Consider the following 10073-nt stretch of genomic DNA (forward strand, 5'->3'; position numbering starts at 1 on the left):
AAAGAAATATTTTTTAGCAGAAAATATATAAAAAAGAAAATGAAATGGAAAAATAGATCCAACTTCAAAGAATAAAAAAATTATAAAAAAAATAAAGTTTTAAGTGGTTTTGCTGGGGAAGATTATGGTTAAGGAAGAAAAAAATCCTAACCAGTGAAAAATGAACCAAGGGCAAGCAGTAGGTATTTCAAACAAATTCCCTTGAGTGTTTTCTGTAAATGAATGGCCCCATAACCTGTGGCAAGGCTGACAGAAGTAGCACACTTAGCAATTACCTCACTCTTTTCTTTCTGTTAAGGATGTAGCAGTCTATGTGATAAATTCAAGGCTGTGAACACAGCAGGCATTTTGGTGTCTGAAAACCAATGACTGAAAGTGTAGCTGCCAGTTTTCTGATTCTCTCCGCTTCGTGTGTTACCTTTCATGCCTCAGTTGTTGCAAATTAATTTTTGGACAAAATATCCTCCTTGACACCTATTAAGCATTGTTGTTTTTTATAAGTAAAATGAATTTTATTATTCTGTTAAACACATGAGGTGAAATTTTGGCTCCAGTGGTGTCAATGGGAATTTTGCCATTAACATCAATACAGCCAAGATTTCACTCATGAGACGTTAAAACAGTTGAGGCTACAGTTTTTTTTTTAGTTCAGTTAATGACTCTGTATAGAGATAACATAATGAATTAACAGGATTGAAACTGTCTTAATGTATAGACAGCACATGTTGGCTCTGTTGTTCAACTACGTGAATCACAGAATTTCCAAACCTTTTTGAAATGAAAAAAGACATTTAGCCTTCCCAAAATCTATGCCCTCCCGTCAGTAAACTTCAGAAATAAAGAGCCAAATTTTTTTTTCTCACTTACTCAATGCTAAATCTCAAATAATCCTCTGAAATTATGGAAAAGTTCTGGAACCTCCCAGCTTAGTTAGCAGCATATGACTTATAAATGAAATAATCAATAAAGTTGAATAGATTAAAGAAAAATACCACCTTAGTGCTCATATTTCATTATTATTGCATTTGAAATAAAATCAACAAACTACAAAATAAAGTTTCAACTCAGCAAAAGGTGTTCTGAAAGGCAACAGTATAAATAAATATTTAGGGACTATTTATGTTTAAATGTTTTAAGTAATGCATTAGGTTTTGACTCAGGGCATTTTTTTTCTACTAATCTCTTAAAGTACCAAAGAATGACTTTGGCAAAACTTACATGCATGCTACATACACATCTGAAAAGAGGAAATTAAATGTCCCTAGGAAAGCACCTTCTGCAAACAACAAACAGCCAGGTCAGCATGCATGGTGCACTGCTAGTTTTGTTCTCTTTGATAAATCTTAACAGAGTTACAAAAGCCTTTCATTTTCTTCCTAATCAAAATGATGAAGTGTCTGATACTGGGCTGTGTTGGCCTGTGGTAGAAAGGAGCTAACAATACTGGAAATGACAACTGTGTTGTCACAGTAGTAGTAGATAAAGCTGGCTGATGGTAGCACATGAGGTGGTATATGTCATCGCAATTGTATCACTGAATGAAAGAGTCATTTTTCACAGCAGTCACAGCCTGAAAGACACTTCAGTCAAGGGAAAATAATTGATTTACCTTTCTTCTCCCCTTCCTTTTTCACTGCAGCTGAAATAGAAACAAAAATACTATGTTTTCATAACCAAAGTTAATAACATGTAATATCAGTAAAAATAATTCAAATATTCATGAGCCTTTTGTGTACATAACTCAAACCATACTTATACTATGCAATACAGATTTCTTTGCTAGATGAAGAAACTGATGATCAGAAAGATGAAGTGTTTCCTCACAGACACCCAGCTCTGCTACTGATTACAGCAAATTCCAGCTTTCTATATTCTTACACTTAATTTTAGCCACAAAGTCACTCTTCTTCCTAGACACTAATATAGGGAGACAGAGGCACAGAATGAATATTTAAAAATCAGCAATGAAGAAAGAGAATAGGCTGGGATGGGAAGGCATGAAGAAGTAAGGGGAGGCTAGAGGAAGGTTATGAAACCGTATCTGCTTTAGAGAAACATGTCTTTTTGCTATTAAAGCTTGTAGAGGTAAACAAATGCATAAAATAAGAAATTAAAAAAAATCACCTGAAGTCATGTTCAGGTTTTCAAGCATCTGCCAAATATGTGGAATTACAAGACCTGATAGTGCAGCAATCCCACCTCCAAATGCTACAATGTGAATTTTGTAGAAGATTGGACAGAGACTGAAACTGCTGCATATTCCCAAATTTAAACAACCTGGAATCAGTTTCCCAGAGCAAGCTGTGACCAGCATTTAAACTCTTGAGACAGGATAAAACTCCTCCAAAAGCTCAGCCTGGGATTTCAATAAAATGCTGTGTGTGTCTACAATGGGTACTGTGAAAACATATCCAAATTTTACTAAAAGGATTGAGAAGTCTTAAAAGGCGGGGGGGTTATCTGCATTTGCAGATGACTGACTGCTGCAATCCTGATGGAGCTGAGCCAAGCTCATACCTAAGTCCATTTGAAATACTTGCACTGCTCATTCCCCAGCCTACATTTATAGGGTTGAATCTTCTAAAATGTAGTTACAGATGTCACTTTATTTTGAAAAATGTCTTCTAAAAGTGGTGGTAGTAAACCTCTGCCTTAGGCTAACATTTGTGCACAGAAGAAGACAGAGGAGTTCAAATTCAGAGCTCTGACTCCTCAGAAAAGAGCAATTGGCACCAGGCTGCCGGTATGAACAGACCTGATATGGCACTGGAAGTGGAAAGGAAACAAAGAGAGGCAGAGCTCTGCCCTTCCTTTGGAGAACGTGCTCTGGTGCAGGACAGAAATCATGGATCATGAGGTCAGAGGAGAAAGTGGCCACAGTCTAAAGTGTTTCCATTTTGCTAATCTCTGCCTCCTTGGTGTTCTTAAAATGAAAAGTCCTTTTGTTTCAAACAGTTAGTACATTTGGGTAAAACAAATAAAAAAGAAAAAGATTCAACCTGAAATTACTGAAATGCTACCTAATGGCCTGCAGCAAAAAGAGATTCTGATTTCAAATATTTTTTCAAATTTTCTACCACTTACTCTCCTTTGAGAATGAAATATCTCTCTTGTATGTCAGGGACATCCCCAGAAGTGGAAAAAAGTTTCATGCCTAGAATTAGTGAAAAACAGACGCAACGTTTCAAGGATCTGGTCCTCTGTGTAATCACTTTGCTTTCCTAGGTGATGTGCTTATCAAAGCTGTGAAGAGCAACTTTTGCAAAACTATCATTACAGAGGATTTAGTATTTTTTCTTTTAGAAGCTGCTATAGAAACCTCAGTGGCTTTTGGAAGGCAGATTTACATTGCCACTTGTACTATACTTGAAGGACTCCAAAATAAGCAGAAACATCAGATGTCAAGACTCTGGATATGGCTTATCTGGGCTTAACCTGACTTCTGTCTTGCCAGTTTATGGGATATCGCTCACTACACTTCCGATGCCAAGACATGCACAGGCAGAGCAAATTCTGTCTGTGCCTGCCACTGCGCTTAGAGATAGCTAATTTCTATTACTGTGCTATTGTATATCCTATTGTGGCACCTATTTGAATTTTCACCTTGGCCATGTTTTTTCTGATGGAAAGAACTGCAAATGCTCAATAAATCTTAAGAGACAGAAAAGACCTAATTCTGACTTTTTTTTGCCAACAGCATTGTTCCGATCAAATCCTGGTGCTCAGACTTTAAATGCCAAGGAATAAATGAAAAAGAGCACAAACACCATCCTTACAGTGCTCTTTCAGAACCTGAGAAACGTGTTTGTACCTGACACATGGCAAAAACATGGATAAATTAGCTGAGAAATTTAAGAATAAATGTGAGTGATGTATTGTAGCTGGGCAGGGAAGAACATGAAATAATGAATGATGAAACAGAATACATGATGATCAGCTATGAGAGATGCTATCGGCTGTGTTCTTTTTTACTTTGATTATTTAGAAAAAAGAACCAGTTGTTAAGCTGATTTTTTTTTTTCTTTTTGCACTCCACTAAGAAGATGTATCATCTAGTTCTTGATTTAGGAATTTGTACCTAAAAACCTGTCCAACTAGGACTATATTAGCAGCTTTAAAACACACTGACTGCTGTTAGTGACCTGTCTTCCTTTTCTAGACCTATCCAAATCCACCCACGTATTTCCGCTTAATATAGACCTAATTCAAAGCAATATAAGTTTATCAAAGATACATGTTCCATATCATGAATCCAAATTGACAACCACTCCAGAAACCAGAAGTAGGCACCATCATCTTTTATGGTTTAGGAATAGGAAAAAAATACCACTACAAAACAGACTCATGGCAGACCTTTTAAAAAACCTTTCAGTGAGGTGAAATAAAGACAAATTTCCAATCATGGAAAGACAATAAAGACAAGTTTCCGGTAGTGGAGAGGTTACTAAGGTAGTATTTCCATGGTGGAAAAAAAAAAGTTATATTCAGCATAGTTGTATAGTTTTTAACTTGCATCAGGAATTTGGATCTATGTCACCAGCAGTCCTTTAATCCCTATTCACCAGCAGTCCTTTAATCCCATACACAGAGATGGTTCTGAGGGACGTTTTTCCAGAGATATTCAGCAAAAAGTAACTTTTCTGAAATCTTGAAAATGTTTTGAAAACACCAAAAATCTCAAACCCACTATTTCCTACTCAATAATAGTCTTTTGCATATAGCCTTATAACCCAGCAGTTACTAGGAACAGCTATGTAGTTCTTCCACAAATTGTCCTTTTATTTTCTTGCAACCAGTAATTTGTTTCCATCCTGAAGCATAAAATTCAACTTCCTTTCTAAATTTAAAATAATTAATTATGAAAATTTGGGCTATGAAAATTACATTTCCATATAGATGTATAGTTCCTCTATAGTGTTTTTGAAGAGTCCTTGACTTAGAGTTGTGATTTTCAATCTTATGATCATACTAATTAATCTCACAGGTAATCTGAATCTTTCCTACTTCTATTAAGAGTTTTATTTCTAATAAGAGTTCTATTGTTCTTTCCTAGACCAGTCCAGTGCCACATTATCATGAAAGAATTTTGTATACAATATTTCAGACAAGAGGCATCTTTGATTTATGCAACAGCCTTAAAACACTATACGCATTTTTCCTATGGCATCTGCATACGGAAGAACATTCTTCACTGATTTGTCTATAATAACACTTGAACCCTTTACTGAATTTATATATTTTCCTTCCAGTATATGCTGCTTTCTATTTAGTGACACTAAAGTTTTTTTGCTGTCATGTTGTGCATTCCTCTTGTAAATTCAGTGTATCATAGCCCCTTCTAATCCTGAATTCTAGATTTATGTCATCTGAAAATTTCATTACATTACTATATCTATCTTTTCCTGCTAATTAGGGGATATATCATGATTCCAGTTGTTGAATCATAAACAATTATTCTGCAAATGGACTGCAAGGTGAGAATGAACCAACTGTTCTCTGCTTCCTAAACAGGTGTGTATTTACTTCAATACTGTGACTCTTAGGCAGCAACTATTTAGCTTTCGCAGAAAGTCATATATGGAACTTTCCAAACCATCCCAATAATAATAATATGTTCAAAACACTTATTCTAAGACATAATTTCCTCTTGTAGAAACCATGCAGGCTAGATCCCTGTCACATGATTTTCCAGATATTTGCTTATGTTCCTCTGGTCTAGGTTTTAATAAACAGGTTTGGAGAAATAACTTCTTATTCAGTTGTCTTCACACATTTTATGATTAATCAGCAAGGAAGCTGTTGTGGTTGAATTTCTATGCGTGGCCTCACTATCCCTTTTCTCCTAATTTGTAAGACATAGCTGTCAGAATTACTATGAAAAAATCAATTCACTAGATCACCCCAGAAAAAGTTTACAGTGTTCTTTTATTCATTACTTGCAATGCCTTAATGAGAATACACAAGCACTTTGTCCAGAATGAAAGGACTGACACTACATGGTTTAGGCCTCCTGTAAAGGGGTTGGGTAGAGGTGTTAAGAGAGTGGTTACTTTCTTGAGCGAGTCCCCCTTTGACTGTGTGTGGAGTTTGGTCTCGTTGACAACTAAGGAACAGGAAATAATGACTACTGATAGAAGCCTGTCTTCTGCTGTCCTTGTCTGAGCCCTTGAAACTTGATATGTAAAATGGATGGGTATTAATTTAAGCACACTCCCAAAGGCAAGCACTCTGAAAACATTGCAAAAGGCAAGGAGCAGGGCAGAGCTGTGCAGGGATCTGATCTCTCTGCTGCATCAGAGAGTGCGAACCTCTCTCTACCAATTTCACTTTTGAGTGGCAGTGCCCAAAGTACTGTTTTAGGACAGGGACAATTTTTCACTGGATCTGTGCAGAAAGTAGTGCAACTTAGCCATAAAATGGCAATAAAGCAAAGGAAGCCTGATTCTGTGAGCTGCTGAGAAGTACATTCTCCCAGTCAGAGAGAATCCTGTTTCCTGAACTCAAATGAAAGAATAAAATTATGAAACAGGATTTTTTTTTTAATTGCATAAGCATGTCTAAATAAGAATTAATAGTTATGAATTCAGAGGACTTTTAGAAGGCTATTATACCAGTCTGGGAGCCCCAGCATGTAGCAGCCCCTCCAGGAAATACCTTAAATATTGATAGACATGCTTTCATTTACAAACATGCTTTTACTACTGAATGTATATCTCTACATATATATGCATATGTTACTTATTCAGTCTGAATATTTTTCTTAGAAAAATAATTAAAAAATCAAGTAGCAAGCCATAAGGATAACATTACACTTCATAGCTTTCCATAAAGCATGCCTCACGTTTAATTGATATAAACTGCTTTTTGGAATTAAAATTTTATCTTGTTCCTTTTATGAAATGGCATTAATTCATATTATGTACTTTATTTTTGTTCTTTTTCTCTTATTTTCTAATGTCTGTTATAGATATTTTACAGAGAAGTGCTGACTCAGAATGGGAATTTTATACCTCCCACTATGTCTCAGTTTTTGTATTTATATATCTCTCATTACTTTAATGTCTAACTTTCAAAGCTTTCTTGAAGTATTTCTTATTGCCAGTGTTTAGCATTGATGTTCTGCAATGAGTGGACCATTTAAACAGGCTGATATTGCGATTTTTTTACACCTAATATAGATACCTTACATTCAGGATCTCTGTTAGTCAGGATTTTCTATTATAATCCTGTATCCAGCTTGTGTGAATTTGACTTTCAAGTTTCAGAAACATATTTATCTAAGCAAAAGGGTTACACTGTGGCCACTTCTGTCAATGCAATTTACACTGGGTTTGACAGACCCCTGTAAAGTGACAATTGCTAATCAAACCACTGCCGTTTCTCAAGGCATTTTTCTGTTGGCTTGTTTGAACTGAGATGTCCACTGAAGAAGCTCCCTGTTTTCTTGTAGTTGACTAAAAAGTACCAGCGCTCATAGAGGTGACCTCCTGTTTGCACTTCTTCACAGGGCAATGGCCACAATATTTCTGGAACACTTTTCCCTACAGACGCTTTTCTCAGACTGTCTGCATGATCTATGTTACATGTCACTCATCATTGTTAAGAAAGAGAGGTTTAGTGAAGCACAGCATCCCACATAGATGCTTAAAGCCACTTTACACACTGGGGTTACACTCTTCTGACAAAATGTCAATGTCTTGTCATACATATTCAACGTCACTGAGTTAGTTTTGCTTTTGGAAGTGTTGCTTTTGTATGAAACTCCGTACCTAAGAAATGGCTTATGAAGATAGTCACATGGAACAGAAAAGAAAGAAGCAACTTTTAAAAACCTGCAGCCACCGAGCTGAACTGCCTTCAAAGTGAGCTTGTGTAAGACTTACTGTGACGTGAAGTTTACTAGACTAGAAAATGACTAAATCCTATTGTGGACACTACATTAGCTTCACTATACACGTGTACAACTTGAGATCTTCCCACTAAAGTTGCACTTTTCTGTTGCAGTCTTGCTCCAGTGGCCTTGAAGGATCTGCAGTCCTGGTCAGCACAGCCATTTAACAGATCTAACTTAGATACCAAGACTTAAAAACAAGGCAGCTTGCCTAATCATGTGTCTGACAGAATCTAGTCCAAGTATTTTACCTTCTTGCAGAGCCAGCTAGAGTCAAGGAAATATACTCTCATGGCTGTGAGAAATCAGTTACTCTCAGTGAGTTACACAAGGCATCAAGTACACTCACAGATAGTATTCAAGGACATATGCAAGACACTAGGAAAAACTGAAGTAAGTATGCTCATCTCATCTTGCCTGAGAAGCTGATAAAGGCTATACAGACTCAGCACTATTAGTATCCATGACATTACTACATTGCCCATCCATCTACTCTGCTGTTACTATAAAAACCCGATCAGTTTTCATTCAGACCTCATCCAAGCCTTGTTCTTTATCGGAATCATTCAGGTGTCTCTAACGTGACCTTGCACTGCACTGGAGTTAAACGCAGAATACTCTGCACTAGACGTTCAGGTCTTGGTTCTTGTGTCTTAACAAGAAGGAAACCGTAAGATTTTAAGATGACACAACAGCACAGAATCTTTTATGTCTCTTACAGTATTCTATTCTTTAGCTAAAATGTTAGCCCATGTGGAAAAATTCTGTGTGATATGAAAGTTCAGTAGGAATATAGCTCATATTTTCTACTGTTATATTGTAAGGAAAATCTTATATGTGTCCTATCAACTACTATGGGAAAAAAAAATTATATATAGAAAAAGAGATAGTGGATCTAATCACTTTAGAATACTGAGTTTTGTTCTCAAATGTACTGAGAATAAACTACCTCATGTGCAGGCAGTGAAATTCTGTGGTCTTTAATTAAACATGCCCTTTCTTCAAATAACTGTTTTGGAACTTGGAAGGAGCTGCTATTCACCAGTTGTTTCACAGGCTGATCAAATTGAGTTAATTAAGTTCTTTTTAAATACTTATTTTTACATATGGTTGGGTGGGTTGACACGTTACTGAAGCTAATTCAATAGCAAAGCAGCTGAAAAACTCTTACAGATGTATTACTTTTTAATAATATTTTATATTTTGTAATAAATAGCATTTTGCTTTCGTTATCACTTAAATTTAAATAAATCAGTCTTCAAACTGGAAATATTTATGAAGAGCTGAAGAAAAAAATGGATAAAAAGCTCAATGGGAAGATCAATAGTCAAATAATTAAGAGTCTAATTAATGTTTAACTCTTCATTAACCTACCTATGTTTCACAGTTATATTTGCAAGAGCCTAACAGGAATTACATAGGCCTTGTTCGCCTCAAGCTCAAGATATAAAAGCCAAGTTCTATTAAACTAATAATCAATAGATAAAAATGTCTCTATACTTCAGTTCTGCCTGTTGATTAAAAAAACCTAAAAGATATGGTACAATAATGCACTATTATTTTTCTCATCTCCTCGACCCTGGACTAACAGTCATGATTCACCTACTTTGACTGCTTCAAAGGATTTCAGACTATTTAAGCCCTTTTGTAGCATGTAAGCCTTCACTTTGCTTCAGAATGAGACAACTGCAAAGTAATAATTGTTTTCTCCTGTTCTGCTATAAACTACCTACATACGCTATGCAAATTAGCTGCACTTAAAAACTTGAAAATGTTTTCTTTCCCAAATTTGTTGGAGAAGATATTGCCTCAAAACTGACCCTTAGGGAAAATCTAAAGATAGGAAGTAATATTATTCATTTATCTGAAGTAGTTCTCAAGACCAACTAGGAGTTTTTAAGATTGACTATTGTGTTCTCATGGCTCAAATGACTGTTATCACTCAGCAGGTTATTACATATTATATCCATGTTAAATTATTTATACATATAACCTGAGAAACAGATTTCTAATGAGCAAGAGGTATTTAATCAGTATGTAAATAATGCTGAAGTTAAATTTAGTTTCGTTTTAATTTAGTTTATATGAATAAACAAACATGAAAGTATTTGGTTAACTACAATCACAGTTTTATCACTGCCTAGAAATGCCTAGTATTTAAGAGGTCATTTGCTATGAACCT

Source organism: Cuculus canorus, chromosome 3 (genome assembly GCF_017976375.1).
Source record: "Cuculus canorus isolate bCucCan1 chromosome 3, bCucCan1.pri, whole genome shotgun sequence".
Lineage (NCBI taxonomy): Eukaryota > Metazoa > Chordata > Aves > Cuculiformes > Cuculidae > Cuculus > Cuculus canorus.